The sequence below is a fragment of the Pseudorca crassidens genome, chromosome 3 (assembly GCF_039906515.1).
Source record: "Pseudorca crassidens isolate mPseCra1 chromosome 3, mPseCra1.hap1, whole genome shotgun sequence".
Taxonomy (NCBI): Eukaryota; Metazoa; Chordata; class Mammalia; order Artiodactyla; family Delphinidae; genus Pseudorca; species Pseudorca crassidens.
The window spans coordinates 47651987-47673390 of NC_090298.1; the positions used below are offsets into that span (position 1 = coordinate 47651987).

A 21404-nucleotide genomic window follows, 5' to 3' on the forward strand; every position below is an offset into this window, starting at 1 on the left:
CAGAAAGTCTTCATAGAGGGAACATACCTCAACATAATAAAGGTCATATATGACAAGCCCACAGCTAGCATCATATTCAACAGTGAAAAGCTGAAAGCATTCCCTCTAAGATCAGGAACAAGAAAAGGATGTCCACTCTTGCCACTTTTATTCAAGACAGTAGTGGAAGTCCTAGCCACAGAAATCAGACAAGAAAGAGAAATAAAAGGAATCTAAATTGGAAAGGAAGAAGTAAACCATGTCATTATGACATGATACTATATATAGAAAATCCTAAAGACACCATCAACAAACTACTAAAGCTCATCAATGAATTCAGTAAAGTTGCAGATTACAAAATTAACATATAGAATCCATTGCATTTCTATACACTAACAACAAACTATCAGAAAGAAAAATTAAGGAAACAATCCAATTTACCATAGCATCAAAAAGAATAAAATACCTAGGAATAAACCTACCTATGGAGGCAAAAGGCCTGTACTATAAGACACTGATGAAATAAACTGAAGACACCACAAACAGATGGAAAGATACATCATGTTCATGGATTGGAAGAATGAGTATTGTTAAAAATGACCATACTACCCAAGGCAATCTACAGATTCAATGCAATCGCTATCAAAATACCAAGGGCATTTTTCACAGAACTAGAACAATAACTGTAAAATTTGTATGGAAATATAAAAGATCCCAAATAGCCAAAAACAACCTTGAGAAAGAACAGAGCTGGAGGTATCATGCTCCCTGGCTTCAGACTATACTATAAACCTAAACCTAAGTAATCAAAACAGTATGGTATTGGCACAAAAACAGACACACAGATCAATAGAACAGAATAGAGAGCCCAGAAATAAACCCATGTACCCTTGGTCAATTAATCTATGACAAAGGAGGCAAAAACATACAATGGAGAAAATATAGTCTCTTCAACAAGTGGTGCTGGGAAAACTGGACAGACACATGTAAAACAATGAGATTAGAACATTCCCTCACACCATATACAAAGATAAACTCAAAATGGTTTAAAGACCTAAACGTAAGTCCTGAAACCATAAACTCCTAGAAGGGAACATAGAACACACTATGACATGAATCGTAGCAACATTTTTTTGGATCTCTCTCCTAAGGCAAAAGAAATAAAAGCAAAAGTAAACAAATGTGACCTAATTAAACTTAAAAGCTTTTACACAGTAAAGGAAACCATCAATGAAATGGAAGACAAACTATGGAATGGGAGAAAATATTTGCAAATGATGTGACCAACCAGCAGTTAATATCCAAAACATAATATATAAACAGCTCATACAACTCAATATCAAAAAAAACAAACAACCCAATCAAAAAATGGGCAGAAGACCTAAATAGACATTTCTCCAAAAGAGACATAAAAATGGCCAACAGGCACATGAAAAGATGCTCAACATCACTAACCATCAGAGAAATGCAAATCAAAACCACAATGAAATATCACCTCACACCTGTCAGAATGGCTATCACCAAAAAGACCACAAATAACAAATGTCAGTGTGGAGGAAAGGGAACCATTGTACACTGTGGGTGGGAATGTAAATTGGTGTAGTCACTGTGGAAAACAGTATGGAGGTTTCTCAGAAAACTAAAATAGAACTACCATATGATCCAGCAATTCCACTCTTGGATATATATAAAAAAACAAACAAACAAACATTCTTTTGAAAAGATACATGCACTCCAATGTTCTTAGCAGCACTATCTACAATAGGCAAGATATGGAAGCAACCTAAGTGTTCATCAACAGATAAATAGATAAAGAAGATGTGGTGTGTGTGTATCTCCTGGGAGAGGGAAGGGGGAGGAGCGAGATAGGGGTAGGGTATTAAGAAATATAAACTACTATGTATAAAATAAATAAGCTACAGGATATATTATATCCTGTATATAATATATATATATATCCTGTATATAATATATATATTATATACAGGATATATATAATCCTGTATATAATATATAATCCTGTATCTGATATATATATAATATATATATTATATTTATAGCACAGGGACTATAGCTTATGTTTTGTAATAACTTTAAATGAAGTATAACCTTTAAAAATTATGAATCGTTATGCTGTACACCTGAAACTTACATAATATTACACAACTATAGCTCAATAAAAAAATAAATTTTAAAAATTAAAAAAAAATTTTTAACTATACTACAAATGAAATTCCTTCATTTCTGTAAAGTCCTCTCATAAATTGCTGGGTAAAGTATGTAGGATAAAGATAAGAGAGGATTCATTTCATTTTTATATTTGTTTTACTTATTGTGCTCCCTGTATGGTTTCATCTTTAAAAAAAAGGGAGAGATCCTATAGGTGGTAGAACTGTCTCAGACTAACCAATAGTACTTAGAAAATAATCACTCTTAACAACAGTGCACTTAAGCAGCCGAAACGTAGGACACACCTGTGGCCAATCTTCCAAAAAGTGTGATGACCTTCCAGAGTAGAACGAGTTAAAAATTTGGGATTCAGAACTGCTGACTGAACTTTCTAGATCATTCAGAAAGTCATTTTGACCATTCATTTTATTCCTGGGATGAAAAGACCTAGGAATAAGCATCACCTTAACCTACATGTTTATTTCATTAGTTAAATTTAATAAAGAGAGTTAAAACAGGAATAAAAAGCCCAAGAACATCTGTCAGTCTAAATTTTCTAACTCATTTTTTCCTCTGAGGAAACTATGCCCTCTAAAACTTTGTCATTAACAGTTCTAAATATAGACTGTGAGGGAATGCTTATCTGACTATTGGCTTTGTGCTATATCTAAGTGGAAGGAAAGTCATGGCACCAGCTTAACCAACAAGAAAATCCACCCTGTTTGAGGGAAGCAGACATAGCTTAGAAAGCTAATCAAACTAATCAGTAAGAAATGTATGTCTATATTAGCAGTCACTCCCTATGCATTCTCCCCCCAGTTCCTGGCAACAATTAATCTATTTTCTATCTCTGTGAATTTGCCTATTCTGTATATTTTATATAAATGGAATCATATGATTTTTTAGAAAAGAAATGTGTGTGATATTTTCCATTTTAAAAACTGACAATTATACCTTTTATTAATATTCTGATAACAGTTGTCATAAGTAAGATTTACATGGCACTTAGAAGTTTACTAAATGTATTTTCACATACAATATCACATTTTTATTGTCACGGTAACCATACTGGTATTTTTAATACTCAAGCAACAGACAGATGAGGACTGAGGCTCTGAAAACCTTTGTAATTTTTCAAGATCAAACAGTGAAGATGTTCTTTGCTTTAAAAAGTACTTATCCAAAACCGGGAACACGCTTTTAGAAGTAAAGGAAGCTAACTAGTGCTAAGATCTTCTGCAATGATAATAATGTATACTTGTAAAGTAGATCACAGTGCACAAAGAATTAAAACGTTCTTTAATCAGCACTTTCTCATCGTGCTGCTGATATTCACCAATACAGTAAAATACCAGGACATATATCATCATTTTCATTTTATAGACATAGAGACTGAGGCTTAGAAAAATTTAATGATGACCTGAGCATGATCTCACTGACTCCAAGATTAATGCACTAAGTCTTTCTGCCTCTTGAAATTGGAAATTGGAAGGATACAATTCTGGCTAGTGACTAATATAATGAAAAATTGTATCACCTGCATACACTATATAATTAAAGTGGAAAAAATGATTTTTTTTAATTAAATGAAAGCTCCTCCTCTTCCAATGGGTAGTGTCGAGCTCCACAAACAGAGGGAATCATACAATTCTAAAGTGTTTAACTCTTTGTGGTAGCGATGGGGGGGGGGGGATTGTTTCATTTGTTTTGCTCCACCTTCTTTAAAACATGCTCCAGGTGGGACAGTGAGTCTTTAGAAAACGCCAGCTAAGAACAATTAAATTCTTTGGCAAGAGTAAGCAATAAGATTAGTCCTATATATAACAGTGGAAAAAATGTCTTAGAGAAGAGTAAGTCTTTCCAAAAGCAAAATTTACCAAATGAAACACTGGAAAATGTAATTCAATCAAGAAATAATATTTTCTTTCCATTTGGATTGTTGTCATTGCTTTAGTAGGTAGTGTTAATAGTTGCCAAAAGCCAATTTGTATTCATGAATGCTTTGCAAGTTCATGATGTAATACATTCCTTTTTGGATATATCTTTTGTCAAATCCATCTGTCTATGGCAGATATGCATAGTTTTACAGAACCTTATCTGCAAAAAAACTTCCACCGTCAGACAAAAACAGCTATAGAAAATAAAGAGGAGGGGAGGGAGAACAGATCAACTACTGCTATTTGGAAAATGTTTCCTTTTTTCACAACGCCTTGCTCATGGATACCTGTCCACTGGACACCTGGCACACCTCTACTCTTTCTTTTCTTAATATTCTGCCCTTTCATGAAAAAGAGATTTAACCCCAGCATCTCAGGGAGAACTGAAAGATGAAGGTCCTGGAGGAAGCACCAATGCAAGGTGTCAATAGTCCCACCAGAATTTCCCTGAGCCACGTTCTGAACACCTTCTGTATTGCATGAGCAGCTGATTAACGTTTGATAATTAAGCATAAGTCACTTTTTATTTGATTCATCTCAATAAGAGCTCAAGCAAGTTAATGCTATAAAGAATGAGGGCACAAAAAGCTGGAAGGGAATGAGATTGCTATACCGAGAAAGCTACACTGACCCTATGGCAAGAAAAGGAGCCGGCTTAGAGGTCAGAAACTAGTTCAGAGAAAGCAGTTTCCACCCTTCCCATTTCTCACTGTAGATGGGTCCTGAACCACCTGGAGGGGTGAGATGATAGTCCCTCAACAGATGCACTACTTTCTTCCACTGTTAGAGTCAGTTAGGAATGTAGAAGAGTGAACGTCAACTATTACTATTAGCGTCTACAGCCACAGAAACCCAATAAATGATCTCACTATACTATCACGATAAAGAAGCTTATACTGTTTCTTCACAAAGTAAATGTATTTCTGAAAGAATGTATTAGAATTATACTTTTTAAAACTATTTCACATACACTTGGCTGATACAGAAAAGGATTCTATGTTCATTATTTTTCTCTTCTTTAAACCTCATCCATTGCTGTGACCTAAAAGGGGTCATATTTTAGAGGGCAGAAATATTTTAACAACACAACTTTGCACTTCAGTGTGACCAAAACATAAAATTTTGCAAAAAACACAACTACTATTTCTTTCCTACTGACTAAATCATGTCATTTAAATAGGTGCAACCAAAAATAAACCACTCTTGGGTATAAAAATAATATTTTTATAGGAATTGGCAAGTAACTACTCTAGCTATTAGAAGTTTATATTTGCCCCCAGAAACCTGTGATTTTAAAAACTGTTCAAATGATTTATGCTTGAGGCTTATACATAGCACAAATATATACATTTGTATCTCTAAGTCTAAAGAGGAAAAATTAGACAGAAAGTAAACTGGAAAACAACCCCAAATTATAAGAAATTTCCTAACTTTGTGCTGTATTGAGAAAAGGTATAAAAATGATTTGGGAGGAAGAAAAGTTATTTATTTTTACACATTAACTTCATAGACAAAAGCCCGATTTTTTTATGATAGGTTAGGATAAAATCAATCATGTTTTCAAAGTAAAAAGTGAACTGCTTCCACTCACCAGTCTACACTCGTATTAATTCTATCCTGCAGTGCATGCTATAGAGGGTAAAAACATACTGATGTTTTCTAGTTGCTCAGTTCAGTCTGCTCCGGCTTTATCTTCAACCTGGTTAGCAACAGAAGCCACCACCAGCAATTACACAAACCTAACAACGGCTTCCTTGGGATTTGATCCGTTCCTACCACACGTCCCAATCCACATGCTTTCTTCTGTTACCACTGTTGTCTGTGTGTGTTTAATGTGCTTCTTAAAAGGCTTTTGAAAAAACAACCTAGGGATTTCTCATTCAGCTCCCTACCACATAAACAGGACCACTGAGGAGCATTTTTATACATGTAAAAATGTTCTAGTTATCCATAGACTATGTCTCAGTACAGCTTCAGATGACTGCAAAGAAAAGCTCTGTTGTCATTTCATACTTCTCCTCTTTCTGTGCTCTAACTGCTGTGTACCTGTGTCCCAAAAGGACTGCCTGCCATGAGCTGCTCCTTCCCAGCTATGGATGGCAGGGGTGGGAAACCTTGAAACTTGCCCGACTCGAGGGCTCTCAGCCGTTGCTTTGACACCAGCAATCTGTTTAACCTGTTGGACCTTTATCACTTTTCCTGACCCCATAAAACAAACAGGGCTAGCAAAGGCACTGAAGAGCCTCCTTCAAAAGGCAGCTTGCCTGTGAGTCGTGGCAAAAAGCTGGAATGACCCTGCCAGGTCTTAGAAGCTGTAAGATTAACTGCATTGAACTTGATACATAGAAAACAGCACCTTGAAAATGAATCATCTGCTACTTCAGTATTTTCTAATTGCAATCACTCCCTCTCGGGGCATGTAATTAATTTACGGAGTTTAAAAAAAAGAAGTCAGGATTACTCACACAGTCTTGAAGATGCAATGTCAGCTATTTAGGACAGAAACATCCAAGGCCGTGTTAGAACTCAATTACGACTACATATGCGTTAAAGCAGGAACTGGCAGGCCTCTGGACCACAGCAACTATAGGACTCGGGCTTCTCGTACGCTGGGCTATAATTTATGAAACTGAGCCCCAGATCCAGCCAATCATTTAGCTCCTCACAACAAGTCTAACTGGCTCTGGAAGGCTGAAAGGGCTGCACTAGAACAACAAAGATGAGATATTCCACATAACACTCAGCTGATCTGGAATCACTTTCTTTGCAGGGTCAGAGAAAAATCACCACTTCACTGTCTGAGGGAAGCAGGACAGAGGACCTGGGAAATGCAACCTCACCCTGGAGCAAGATCTTTTATGGTTTGGCAATCCCAACAGTGCTGGCCTTAAAGATCCCACCTACTGCTGGAACCCGGAGGGCAACTATAGCAGCAGAAACCCGAAGGTAATTTTCATCTTTCTTTTTATTTTTAGTAGGAGTAATGCTGAGTCAAAATGATATACATTAAGTCACTTGGGCAACTAGGTATGCTTTGATTTTATGTTACCTTTTTGTACTCTCATCTATTGTAGGATCATTTGCTATTAAGTATGAGTAGAGGGTGGCTTAATGTACCTGAAATAAACTTAAAACCAAAATGACCATTTGCGGAGGAAGAGAGATCCTTTGCCAGAACTGTTTTTGAGCTGCCTTTTCAGACGGGCAGCCTTTTCACCCACCCACAGAAACAAGAATAAAGGCAGCTCAGGCAGGGAGAGGAAAGGGGTTTCATGGGTACAATTAAGTGCTTTTAGTGTCTTAAAAGGAATAACGGTGCTCAGGAAGATGCAGTATTGTTCTGACCCTTGGCACTTAGGCCATATGAGAAGGTACTAGGATGCACCTTGGTGGGGTCGTTGGGGCAGAGAATAACATCAGCGCAAGTTGGCAGAGCCCCCGTGGCCCAGGGTTCTGTTTTCTTGGCACTAGTTTCCTTATTTCCCATTACATTTTGAAGTGTTAGTTATGCCAACAGCTTGTTATACCATACTGCCAAATGTGTAGTTATTACTGGATCTGTGGGAAACATTTTAAGTCAAAAGAGATGACGGAAAGAGAAACTCAAAAAAGAAAGTAATGGAACTGACATACAGGTAGCCCAACACCACACCCTCAGATACTCAGCACACTTTACCTAATGACAAATCCTTCCATATCCTCAGCAAATGGTGTGTTTCTTCAACAAATTTTGTAGCAAGTGTGACATTAGCACCAAAAATTCACTGTAATAAACTTTTAAATAATGAAATCAATCATTATACTTTCAAGTGACAATAGAACCTCCACAGGATTAAACTCATGTCAGTTTTATATGCTCCCAAAGGAAGAAGCCAGGAAGGGAAACTTGCTTCGTTTAGTGATGAAATATAAGGAACAGTAACAGAAAAGACATTTATGCCCTTTTTGTTTGCTGTAGATAGTTGACTGAATTCAACTTGAGATTTGATCCCAAGAAGAAAAACAGAGCAGTACACACGGAACAGAAAAAGTAATCCATTCTCAATTCCCCCAAGATTTGTTCTTTGAATTGTCCAACTTGTGACTAGCCAGGGAGGAATATTTCACTGTTTAAATATTTTTTATTTAATTAAATTGTTTACTTGACAATTAATATAAAATTAATTGTTTATTTGACAGTACTGCTGCCTATGGTAACTATGTGAGAATTGAAACTTCTGAGGGAAGCCAGGTTGTTAAAACTGTGATTCCCTTTACTCAACGGTAACACGGATGATCTAGCCTGAAAGGGAAAGCAAGCTCTTAAGGTAATGTTGTCACTGAAACCTCAACACACAACACTCCCTGTTTCTCATTCCCTGAAAAATATTACATTAAAATCCCTTCAAACGCCCATGTTCAAATCTTCATTTGTCAACAGACAAGTCCAAGGATACTCTAAACTAAGGCATTTAAGTCACTTCACATGATAATGTCCAGAAGTTTCCTACAGGAAAACTTCATCTTTGACAACTTTGAAGATAACCATCTCACCACTCAAGACAACGGCCAACAACCATCCAGCAAGTCCTTGAGTTAGAAGCTTTCTCAGCTTCTGGAGATTGTCTGTGTCAATATAAAACTCAGTTTCCTACTGACCCCTGGTGCCCTGACCCTTACAAACACTAAAGGTTTTGTTTGACTCAACTGCAAGCTGTTCATCTGTTAGTAAGTAATGCATGCCCGAAAACACATTCATGATGAGAGCTTTCTAAAAGACCAGAATGGGCTTCCCTTCCTATAATCGTAACAGTCGTGATAGCCTGAGACATGTTACTGCTACTTGGCAATTTGGGGGGGAGGGGTAGATATTTAGTGCCTGGAGCTGTCACATAGCAGGGAAAACCCCACATTGGGATGAGAGAAGTGATGTCTCAGTACAATCCAACTTAAGGGGATTATACCGTTTACATTTGATTTCAATACCTTATTAAAAAACAGTGCAATGAAGGAGGAAATTTAAAAATACACACAGATACTCTAATCGTCTTTTGCCTAAAGTTGTTAGTGCAGTGTAAAGTCAGCTAGGGGGCTTCCCTGGTGGCGCAGTGGTTGAGAGTCTGCCTGCCTGCCTGCCGATGCAGGGGACATGGGTTCGTGCCCCGGTCCGGGAAGATCCCACGTGCCGCGGAGCGACTGGGCCCGTGAGCCATGGCCGCTGAGCCTGTGTGTCCGGAGCCTGTGCTCCGCAACGGGAGAGGCCACAACAGTGAGAGGCCCGCGTACCGAAAAAAAAAAAAAAAAAAGTCAGCTAGGTATCACTGCCCATCAGTCAGGGCTTGTGCTAGCAGGTTCTGGGCAGAAAGACTACCTCCATCATCACCATCAATTAATATCTGTTGGCTGTTGCATCCAGCACTGAGAGGCTCGTGGTATACAAGGGTCACCCAAACAGCTGAATTCCATTCTTACTCATTTCCTGGATCTCCACCTCACAGATAAGAATTAAGATGATCCCAATAAAAGTAGCTCAGGAATGCAAACCTCTTTCTGAACCAAGAACTGTCAGCAAATCTCAAATATCAGAGCAACTCTGGTTGACTGAAAAGTGTCCCTATATCTGGGCCAGGAAGGATTTCTAGGCCCATAAGCTAATCTGTCTGGCCCTGCAGTTTATGTGGCCAAAGGAGCTGCTCATAAGAAAACTCATAAGAAACATCCAGACCCACCATGTCAGTGTGTCAGACCAGCTGAGATTGGCGGGATGGTAACTGCACTCCAGGTGACGTGGATAAATAGCCCCATTGTTTTCACAGCACTGGACTCCGCCTAAAGAAACCCTAGACCTTGGACCAGGTTGCTGGGTAGTGTGGGGGAGGACTGCTGACAGTTCAAACGCCAGCTCTTGGAGCCACTGTCTATAGTGTAAACTGAAAGAGAAGCAGTTACTTAGAAAAACGTCAGCAAGAAGGCCTGCTCACTTTAACAAAGTAAAAAAAAAAATTTTTTTTTCACTTATATAAAAAGGCATTTATATATGGTGGTCATTGCCGGGAGTAAGCTTATGTTCTTGGTTCAGATAACAAAACACATCATCTGGGCACATAGACCTCACAATCAAACTTGTTCTTGGCCCATGGGGGGAATTTTTGTGGCTGTTTTTCAGCTGCCTCCCCAAGAACATGAATGTTTGGAAATGTACTAAAAATGCATGTGACAAGATTCTAAACCATATTATACATAAAATTAACCTAAATCAACAACCTTTTGCACTCATATATAGTCAAAACTCTTCTTCTAGGTAACGAGACGTGAGCGAAAGGATATTTCTTTGGCCTTGCTGTTTGTCAGTGTTTGTCAAAAGCCATACAACAATACGGATACAAAATAGGCAATGACTTGCATTTGGAAGAGAAAACTTTGAAGGGTTGCATTCTTCATATTTGATGCTAAAACCGCCTCTTGTTTCAAGCAATGTGTAAGCATTATAGCATGGAGGTTGAGAGCATAAATTCTGAGCCAGACTGCCTGGGTTCAAATCCCAGCTGACGCTTAACTGTGGACTTGGGGCAAGTTACTTAAGAACTCTATGCCTCAGTTTCCCCATATGAAAAATAGTGCCACCCACAGTACTACCTCCTGGGGCTGGTGTGAAGATTAAATGGGCAACGCCTGCTTAGAACTGAGCCTCTTACATGGTGAACATTCATTAAAAGAAAACGATCATTTGTTTTATGATGATTATTAAGCTCATTGCAATAAAGGTACACAATATCCAAAATGGAGGTGAATTACTAAACAGCCAGATATGGTGAAATATAGCTATTAACATTACATATTTCATTTCAGGTAATATTTATACAAGTAAGATTTTTGTCTTAAGGCATCTGAGATAAAAGCTCAAGGAGGTGGGTCTGTTAACTGTCAGTTTTCTGCCTGGTTATCACTTGACATTTTCAACCCTGCCCCGCATTTACTGTGTCACACAAGGACACTAACCTAGGAAATGACACAGAAAGGAGTTATTGTAGTAGACATGATTCATATGATAGTTGGTACGAAGTTCAGGCTAGTTTAAAGATTCCTGCGTGAAGGCAAAAAAAATAATGGAAGCCATTCATTTCAGTCATGGTACCCTAACCAAAAAAAGATTTGAAGGGAGGAAAAAAAAAAAAGAGAGAGAGAGAGAGAGAGTTACCTATCATGAACAGCAGGGCTGATTATCCAAAGACATGAACCATGTCTAGAATTCATGCTGACTTCTCAGCTTAGAGATGAGAGAACACTGAAGCTAATTATCTCCTTTCCTCTTGTGATAGGGGATTTCTCAGTTTAGGAGATTATTAACTGAAACTTCTACTTACTCACCGAGAAGGTGCAGAGAAAAAACAGTCTGCTTGGTGAGGGAGCAGCCACCCTAGGGAAGGACAATAGACTTCTACACTCAGTCATTCCTGCATTCATTCATTCACTCACGAGGGGTCTTGCCCCTTATCTCCTTCCACGCCCACACAAACACCCACCAGTCACATCTCATCACTCACAGGGCCTCAGGGAGCCCACGCTCTCTGACCCTATGCTTCTGAGGATGTCCCTCTCCATCTGCATGCCGCTCCCCAGCACCTACAACTAAGACCAAGGAAAAGCCCCTCCTTCCCAGCAAACCCCTTCCTACCCACCTCCTCTGCATGGAAGGTGCTTATTCCCTGCGGGATAAATTAATGAATCAGCACCATTTACCTCATGAATTAGCAGGACAAATAATCAGTGGGAAAATTGGGGAACATTTTCAATTTAGCAAAAACAAACAAAAAAAAGATTTCAAAATGAAATCTAGGGTACTTTCAACAAGATCCAAAATGAAATCAAATGTTAAGGCTTAATAGTCCCGTAGACAGACCCTTCACTAGAGTTAGAGAATCATCTCCGGTCTTTCTCAACAAGTTGATAAAGAAACGCAAGGAAGCCTACCCAGGTTGCTAGAAATGACTGCATATGTGAAAGGTTTGTATGGAGTCCAGCAGGGAGTTGAATGAGCTAAACTAAGTCTCTTTATTCTAATTATCCTGCTCCTGGCAGAGGAATGCAACAGGAAGGGGGAGGTCTCAGATTCAGGGGTGGGTGATTATCTCCCCCACTCCCCTAGGCTGCATCAGCTCCAGAGTTGGACATGAAGTTTCTCTCCGGGGCCCACTTATGCCACTGAGTCCTTGCCACCTGCAGTATTGCTGCAGTCCAGGCCTGTTACTGAGGGGACAGTCACTGGGCACTGGACATTCACCAAAGACAAGGACGATGGGAAGGGCTGAAGAATTAAGAAAACAGTGTGTTGGAAGGTAACCAACAGAATTGTGACACAGGTCCAATGTGTCTTTAGGCCCTCTCCCACTTCACCTCTGCCTTGCACCTCAAAAAATATATATATATTTTGCCTTATATATATATTTTTTCCTAATCTCCCCAGCTTCCTCCACCAAAGCGGTCCACAAAGGAGCCTGTCCTCCCCTCCCACCAAATGAATCCTCTTGGGTGCCATCCCCAGAGCGACCAGATTAAACCCGTCTGTGCCACTATGGTTAAATGTCCCTGTCATCTTGCACGCGGCACTGCATTTTAATAGAGGCTTTCTAGAAATAAACTCGAGAACCAAGGAATTTACGACACTGAACACTTCAGGCCCCTTGGAGCATGACAACAAAGGCATGCTGAAGGCAGGCGGGGCTTTCTGGGCCCTGGGACCCACACCAGCATATCAGTTACCTTCTCCTCTCAGGAGTGGGCCACCGCGACACACAGCCCGGAGCCAAGGAGAATGCTGGGTTTTTACTCCTTCGGGCAAGGCCAGTTGGGCATTACACAACCCGTATAACCACTCATACAGTCATGTCTCTGTGGTCCCTGAGGCTTCCCTCTCTATTTACAGAGCACAGGCTACCATCAGTCAAGATTCCTCAATTTTTAGTCCTCCCACAATAGAGATAAATACTTGGCGTCTCAAAAGCACTTTGGCTATGGGGACTCATTCGTGATCACCAGTTACTAAGAGGCATAAGTCTCACAATGTCTCCCAATCCACAGGATTTTTTTTTTACTTTTTTTTTTGCCATGAGAATTTAAGCACAGACATCAGAGCAGTGGAAGGAGAGCAGACGGCACTTGTGTCCCACGTGCTTGGAAAAATAATGCAGAGGCACTTGAACTTCTTGCGCGTTGGGATTGGTGAAGGTGCTTGTTAACATGGTAGATCTTTGATCCCACCACAGGATGCTCATCTCACAGGTCTAGAATGGAGCCAAGAAATCTGCATTTTTTATTGGTACACACACCCCGCCCCTAGGCTTGTTAAACCAGTCATCACAGATTACCCTTGAGAAGCATTGAGATAGTGCATGCAAACCACTTAACATAAAACCTGGCATGTTACAAAGTGCTCAATACTTACTAGCTGTAATTATTAAGAGTTGGAATTGATCCCAACTTCATATACTCTACTCAGACCTAAACTTGGTTAAGTGAAAATTGCACATGGGCGTGGCAGCGTGATAGCAAGCCAGGAGCTAGTTTAGTGCAAGGAAAGAGAAATGAGGGATACGGGACAGAGAGCGCCTAATTTGTGTTCTTCTAGTGATCTATTAGCCTTTGACGAAAACTCTTGAGCCTCAATTACCCGCCCTCACCATTCCACAGTATCAACAGCTCTGAAAAGACAACACAGCAATGTTTGAAACAATCGTCTACGAACCAGAAGTTCCCAAAGTAAAAACACTCAAAATATTGACACTTTCATTTTTCTGCCCCAAAGAAAGCAATACAAGATTATTTGTTTTGTAAGACAAAGCAGGGCCCAAGTAAATAGGGCATTTTTAAGTGGCTGAGTCCACCAACTTTAGCACAATATAGGAGAAGTAAATCCCCAACCTGACGGGCTGCTGTGCTTCTGTGAGTCTTGGCTAATTTCCTCTGCAATGATGTGGGTCTTCCACGGATGGCTGGAGCTAACTGTGTCTACTCACCACTTGGAATCACTCCTCACAGTAAATAGGATGGCCCTTCAGGAAATCTTCTATTTAGTTTGCATGCTCCTGAGTATAGGACAAAGCTCTGTTGTTTAAGAACATAAATAACAAAAGTTTTGTTCTTCCAAACCAAGAGGGAAATTGTAGAACCATCCAAAATCCTTGGTCTTAAACTGCATCAGGATAACAAGAATGAAATATAATTTTAGGTTACCCAACAGGATCAGTCACTCACTCTCCTCTTCTGCCTTCAGAAAACAATGACTCAATATGGCCTTTTTCTGACAGCCTTAGGAAAAAATGTTCCACATATTTGGAAGTAGGGCTCTTCCTGCCTTTAAATCAATGGAAGCTATTCAAAGCCCTCTTAGCTTTCTCTCTGAATCATGGGCATAGGAACACAGCTGTTTGTACTCATACAATTAAAGTAAAATAGAAACCATGTGAAAAAAAAAATCAAAGAATTTTCATATACCATCCCAGGTTCTTGACATGTGTTTCACTGCCTGCTTTTCCTCAGTAACCTCTAAAAGGTTGATACGTATTATTATTCCCATTTTTTACCAAGAGAGGTTAAATAAGCTTCCCTAAAAAGAGATGAAATTGAGCTATTTGTAATGAGGTGGATAGACCTAGAGTCTGTCATACAGAGTGAAGTAAGTCAGAAAGAGAAAAACAAATACCATATGGTAATACATATATATGGAATCTAAGAAAAAAAATGTCATGAAGAACCTAGGGGTAAGATGGGAATAAAGACACAGACCTACTAGAGAATGGACTTGAGGATATGGGGAGGGGGAAGGGTAAGCTGTGACAAAGCGAGAGAGAGGCGTGGACATATATACACTACCAAACATAAGGTAGATAGCTAGTGGGAAGCAGCTGCATAGCACAGGGAGATCAGCTCAGTGCTTTGTGACCACCTAGAGGGTGGGAGGGAGGGAGATGCAAGAGGGAAGAGATATGGGAACATATGTATATGTATAACTGATTCACTTTGTTATAAAGCAGAAACTAACACACCATTGTAAAGCAATTAAACTCCAGTAAAGGTGTTAAAAAAAAAAAAGCTTGCCTAAGGACATGAAGATGGTAAGTGGCAGAAATGGAAGTTAAACAAGAAAGAAAGTAAAAGTAGCCTCAAATCCTACCAGTTAAGATTTAAGTGAAAAACCTCCCACATTTCTATTCATATAATTGTATACAAATGTGATCATTTTGTTTTAGAATCTTGCTTTGTGTCATTAAATAATTGTCTACACCGTATGTAAAGCTCTTTATCGTCATTTTTATTGACTGCACAGAACTTCCTGGAAGGTGTTTACCATAATTGATCCCAACTGATGAACATCAAAATTATTTCTAGTTTTCCCTATGAATATGCTTTTGCAAACTTATTTTTACATTCAAGTAGTTATCCCCTTAGGGTAGGTCCTAAACTGAGAATTGTTGGGCAAAGAGATGATACATTTTGCATTTCAGTGCATATCACCCAACTACCCTCCAAAAGGTTGCATCAGGTAGTTGCATGAATGTGTACATCTCCTCACATCACGGGCGCACCAGGTTTAACCAACCATTTACATTTCTGCCAAAATGACAAAGGGAAACGATAGCATTTTTATTTTTATTTGCGTGTCTTTCATTATTAGAGAAAGTTAGACATTTGTTCCTATGTACTTGGTCATTTGCAATTCTTCCAGGAATTAATTATCCCTATCCTATTTCTGCTTTACTAGAGTCTGACTCCAAACATTCATTCTATTAGAGTCTGACTCCAAAATTCATTGCAAAGGCTTTCTCCTGCCTCTCGTTGCTTTCTCATTGTCTGTGCTGGTGTATTGGAGACTTTGATCTATAGCCAAGAAAACTTCAGCCACATATTGCCAGGGTGATTAGTCAAGTCCCATAAAACATGTTCTAAGAAGAAAAACTGGTTAATTTTGAAGAAGAGAAAGCCATAAACTTCTCCTCGGTTGTCTGCTTCAGAAATAGGTCAACCCCTGACTTTATCAGCAGCTGTTTATCTTATAAGAAACAATGATCCATTCAAACTTAATGTTCTTTTGCACAGAGAAATTTGGATAATGGAAGAGGGGTCAAGAACAGTTGAAAGGAACATCCCCAGGACCAGGGGCTGGGAGGGAGGGAAGAAAAATACACACACACTTCTGTGCCCCAGGCAGAGGCAGACCACAGATTCACAGATTGTGCTGAGATCCAGCTTAGAGATGGCCTCACTCCAAGGAAACCGAGGCCCCCAGACATAAAGTGACTTGCTGCAGTCAACTGGCAAATGGCAGTCCCTTGCCCCCCTGAGCAGAGCTCATCTAGGGGACACTGGCCACAAGTAAAGCACAGTTGAGTCCCCAGAGCTGAAAAACTGGTTCTGCCTCCCAAAGTGCCAGGATCATGCCGAAAGGCATATGTGACAAACGCACTCTCACCCCAGGCCCAGGAACTTATTCCCAGAGGGCCTGGACCAGATGCCTGGACGGCCTCATAGATGCTAGGTCTGGGCACAGTTCGGACTGGCTGTGCAGCCAAGTCCAGACTCTGTGTCAGACAGAATCAAGCCTGGCCATAGAGTGGTCCTATCCTCCCAGATGGGCTTCTGCCTTAGCCCAGCAGAGACCCAAATGTGATCAAAATTTCTGACAGGAGAACTGCACAAGGACTACCCTCTCCCATCTCACATGCAGAAAAATGCAAGGGTCAGTCAGTGGCCCCGCATTCATTCCTCCAAGGTGATCAAAGGCAAGCACTCAGCCAGCTGTCCAGTGGCATAGCTCCTTCTCTATATGGTCCCATCATGAAGCTCTTACCAAACCCAAATGATGGCCTGTATTCCACCCAACACATATCCTTGGTGACGCCTAGAAAGACAGCCTCCTCCATCTTTTCTCAGTTTGAAAGCATTTTTCTTAACTCTTTAGACATTCTGTGACCTAACAGAATCAATAGTTCCCCTTGGGCCGTAAAGAACAACTGGATGAGCATATTTGGACAAATGGCCTAGGATTCAATAGCGATGATTGTTTTGCACCAGGAGATGCACCTGAGTTATGTTATTTACTCCTCACAACGACTTCCCAAGGTGGGTCTTTTTATCTGTTCTTGAAACAAAGAAACAGAGGAAACAATAAGAAACAGCTCATTTCTGGACTCAGGTGATTCTTCTGCAGAATTTTTTGAACTTTGATTTTGACTTTCAGCAGTTCTTCCAAAAGGTCGAGAGAAAAGGACAGAGGAGTCTGTCCTGAATGTTAACCTGTCCTGAAGGTTGACTCCTGGCTGCTGGACCAACGGGCTCCCCTCAGTTTCCTCCCTGGAAAAAAAGCTATCTCACGCTGATGGCCTTCTTTGGGAATAGGATGTTTCCCACAAGAGAAAATTCTTTCCAAAACTTAGTGCTTATTTTAGGAGAGTTGAGTGGATTCCCAGCCATCTTTCACACAGGAAGTCTGATATCCCCAAATCAAGGATACACTCTTCAAGTAAGTTTCAACAGCCCTACTGGTCATTAAAGACAAAAAATAAACAAAGAAACAGACAGGGGAAGCTATGTTGGTTCAGAACATTTGTGAACACATGAATTTTTCAGCAGAAATTTGCTAATCCCTGTGGTATATTTCTCTCATCTCCTTTGGAGTTTTCCTATCAACTCTCAGGGTTCCTGGGGGCTTAATTTGCTGACTCTGAAGGCTGGACTAATGCAGCTGGTTTTTGTTTCCTGAAACATTCATTCAATTTAGATTAGCATATTTGCTTCTTTTCTTTTTTCTCCAAAAAAGATCCAAAAGAAACTAATACCTGATTCCAAGGGTGGAAGCGATATCACTTGGAACTATTTAACATTTAGTTATAATACACCTTACATAATACTACACTGGGGAATATACCTAATTCCACAGAGTATCCAAAATGGTATCTGATTCAGTACTAAGCTCCTGCAAGGAACTCCATAAATACACATTAATTTATATTCACCAGGATAATAATGGTAGTAAGAATATGCATCTACAAAGAACTTTTCTATTCTCAAATCACGTCCACAAATGTCATTATAAATGAACTTCAAAATCTCATGGAGGACTGAGAAGGGGCTTTTGTTCATACATATGAAGGTTTCTATCCTGGCTTTGCCACTTAGCTGTGTGACCTTAGGCAGGTTCCTGAAGGGATCTGAGCCTCATCTTTCTCAACTGTAAAACATGAGTGATAATTATTCCTTCCTTGCAGAGTTGATGAGAGATTTAAAGATAACATATGGCAAAGGCACAGAAGAGTACCTGACACATGGCAGGCATTTAGAAATGGAAATTATTATTATTATAAAGCAGGACTGATATAATTATTCCCTCTTACAGTTGAGGGAATTGAGACCAAAAGAGATTAAATTAGGCCAGAGCGAGGATCAGAACCCTAGCAGGTCTTCCACTCACCAAAGGAAAGAGTTCTCTACTCTGCTTCAAAACCTGAAGTGTGAAAAGTAGAATTATTGCCAAAACATGGGTGTTGATCTCTAAATCTTGAAAATAGTTGATCCGTGCTTTCAGCAGCATAGAAGGCAATTAAATTAAAAGTCTGTCTCCATGTCAACGTTCTCAAAGGAAGAAAGATTTAATCTCTTTTCTCATTTGGATATGAGAAAATTTTCTATGGATTTGATGAGTTTTATCTTTGATAATCTCTCATATCTTTTTCTAACTTTCCTTCACAAATTTACTAATCTTGACACTTCGGTTTGGGTCACCTGCCCTTCAACTAAAGTTAATATAATTTGTGAACAAAACAGACCCCAAAGTAGAGAAGCTTGCCAACTTCAGAATGCAAGGAGGTGCAAGGAGTTCACCTTATTGAATTATCTTTTCAAATATGTAGCTCATCGCTCCAAAGCAGTAATAAAGGTAATTTTAGAACCTTTGTGGCCTCTGACACATGTGACAGGCAGAACTTTTTGGTCTGCACTTTTTCAGTTCTAGAACTGGTCAGTTCTAGAATATGGTTGGGATGTCTTCTTCTTCTTAGAACTTCTTTATAATAAGTTACTACATTCAGCATTATTGACAGTAATGTGAGACCTGCCTCCTAAGTTTGGGAAGTTTTCAGAACCTTACAACAGGATCCAAAATCGATGGTGCCCTCCACAGCAAGCCTACCTAACCTTCTGTGAAATCGCTGAAATAGGCTACTAAAGTTGAGTATCACTCACACGTCCATGTCTTTTTAATGATGTAGCTAGAATGTTGAGTACAGATGGCCAGACTATTATCAATATAAACCCTAGTGAACAAGAATGAAGAGAGTTAGAGAATCCAGGACACTCCCTCCCCCACTACCTGGTAGAAAACAAGTGAAAACATGGCGTGATCTATAGACAGCATATTCTACCTGCTCAAAGAACACCAACGTTGTAAATATTTGACACTCTGTCCAGTGTGTAACTTAGCCAACAACTGTTCCAGTTTGTTAGTAAATTCTCCTTCCATTTTATTCTTGCCTATATTTTCTTTGCCTTTCTTTTGTTCTTTTGCTTTTTTATCTCCGCATTTCTGTTATTCCTCACATGTATTTCTATTCCCACATTTGTCCCACTCTTCTTTATTACCCGAAAGTGCTTTCAGAAGAATCAAGTGCTATGTAAAGAAATGTAAAGTTGTTATATCATTATTATTTGTTATTATTATATATATAATAATATTTTAAATATTTTATTTTATTTTTAAAATATTTATTTTAAATAATATTTAAATAAAATAATAAATAATATTTAAATATTAAATTAAATATTTATTTTAAATAATTTTTAAATATTTATTTTAAAATATTTATATTTTAAATTATTATATATCAAATTATTATATATCATTATTTGTTATAGTTGTTATATCATTATTACTCTTACCATCTTTATTATTTATGTCAAGACATTTTTAAAGGTCTTTTGCATTCTCACTATTGTATCAACAACTTGTTCCTCTAGCCTTTTTCTTATCTGGTCTTCCACATATATTTCAGAATATGGCACATAAATACTAATAATAGAAGCAAAGTTGAATAGCTTTATGTTACCTTTTTTTAATCTGGAAGTACCCAGTGAATTAGGGGACATTTGTTGTACACCATCTGCAGACACAATTATTGTATCCAAGCTGTACCCAAGCTATAGAGGAAATTCCAAAGATACAAAAGACATGTTTCTTGACCTTAGAGCTTTGAGCCTAGTCAAAGTGACAAGCCACACAATGAACAACTTAAGGGGACATCTATAACATGTGCAGATAACTAGAGTTAAAGCAGAGGACCAAGTTTGAGTTGACCAGGTAGAAACCCACGTAAGGTTTTCCCAAGGTGAATTTCAAGAGGGAGAAGAAAGAAATGAGAAGTCTAGGGGAATAAGGGCATTCTATCTGACCCACCACCAATGTTATTGAATCATTTTCTACAGCCTTTTTCAGTCTCCTAGGGACTATCCAGTTTTATGATTCCTTTCATATTTCTGTTCTGAATACATTACAAAAGCTACTTTGGAACTTTAGAAAGCTCTAATATGTCTTACTTTATACAGTGCACTCTTGTTTGTTTGTTGTTTTACTTCCATGACCTTGCATGTTGCTTTGATATAACTACAGCCTGCTTCTCTAGTTCTTTCAAGTTTTTCAGGTCTTTTTAGTCTGTATTTTTAGCATGACATATGAAGGGCAGGATTTTTTTTAAAAGCAGTTCTGTGGTATCTGCTGTTTATGGTACGTGGCACAGCCCAGCAGCCTTGAGACTTTATCCCAGCCCTCACCAAGCCTCTGTATTGTCCCTCAGGCAGTTTCATTCTCTCTGCAAAAAAAAGATGAGGTTACAAAACAGCCTCTTCCACACTTAAAAGGGGATGCCAAAGCAAAATGTTCTAAATACTGTCTGAATCTGTTAGACGGTTGATGGGCTTCAATAAGCTCCAAACCTGGAACGAAATTGTTTCCACCGTATTTTCCAAAGGGCTGCATCTTCTTTTTCAAATTTATTTGACATTATAGTCGATGTAGTGACTTTTACTTAAAATTAATATTCATCATGGTAAGCAAAAAAGGGGGAGCACTTTTAAACGAGAAGCCAGACTCACAGTACCACAAGAGTTCCTATTTAACTGTTTTCTTACTACCAGACAGGATATGAAACACAGACTGCCAACAGGAGAGGTCGCCTAAACCTGCCCTCCCCAAACAACAGCATAAAATGCTCATCTGTCTGCTCGTAAGAAACATACATTTTGTTCCACAAATTTGCAATGTCAAATTCAAATGTCTACATGGAATTAATATAAATC

General features: G+C 39.1%; 1 protein-coding gene and 1 long non-coding RNA gene across 8 annotated transcripts in view; one reads left to right on the top strand and one right to left on the bottom strand.

Annotated features, from left to right (window-relative positions):
- The window catches only part of PDE4D (phosphodiesterase 4D), a 1449034-nt gene extending 1442298 nt beyond the window's left edge, over positions 1 to 6736 (bottom strand). For 5 of the 7 annotated variants that reach the window (XM_067730739.1, XM_067730741.1, XM_067730740.1 and 2 more), the window contains exon 1: positions 6551 to 6736. The gene's annotated coding sequence lies outside the window, so the exon portion shown is untranslated. Of the gene's footprint in view, positions 1 to 5676; positions 5785 to 6550 lie in introns of all 7 variants that reach the window. The other 2 variants (XM_067730742.1, XM_067730736.1) reach the window with 1 other exon arrangement.
- Positions 6737 to 6890: 154 nt separating this feature from the next.
- On the top strand, positions 6891 to 8771 carry LOC137221314 (uncharacterized). The gene is made up of 3 exons (XR_010941967.1): positions 6891 to 7031; positions 8265 to 8392; positions 8506 to 8771. It is a non-coding gene; the product is annotated as an uncharacterized lncRNA (long non-coding RNA).
- Positions 8772 to 21404: the final 12633 nt, after the last annotated feature.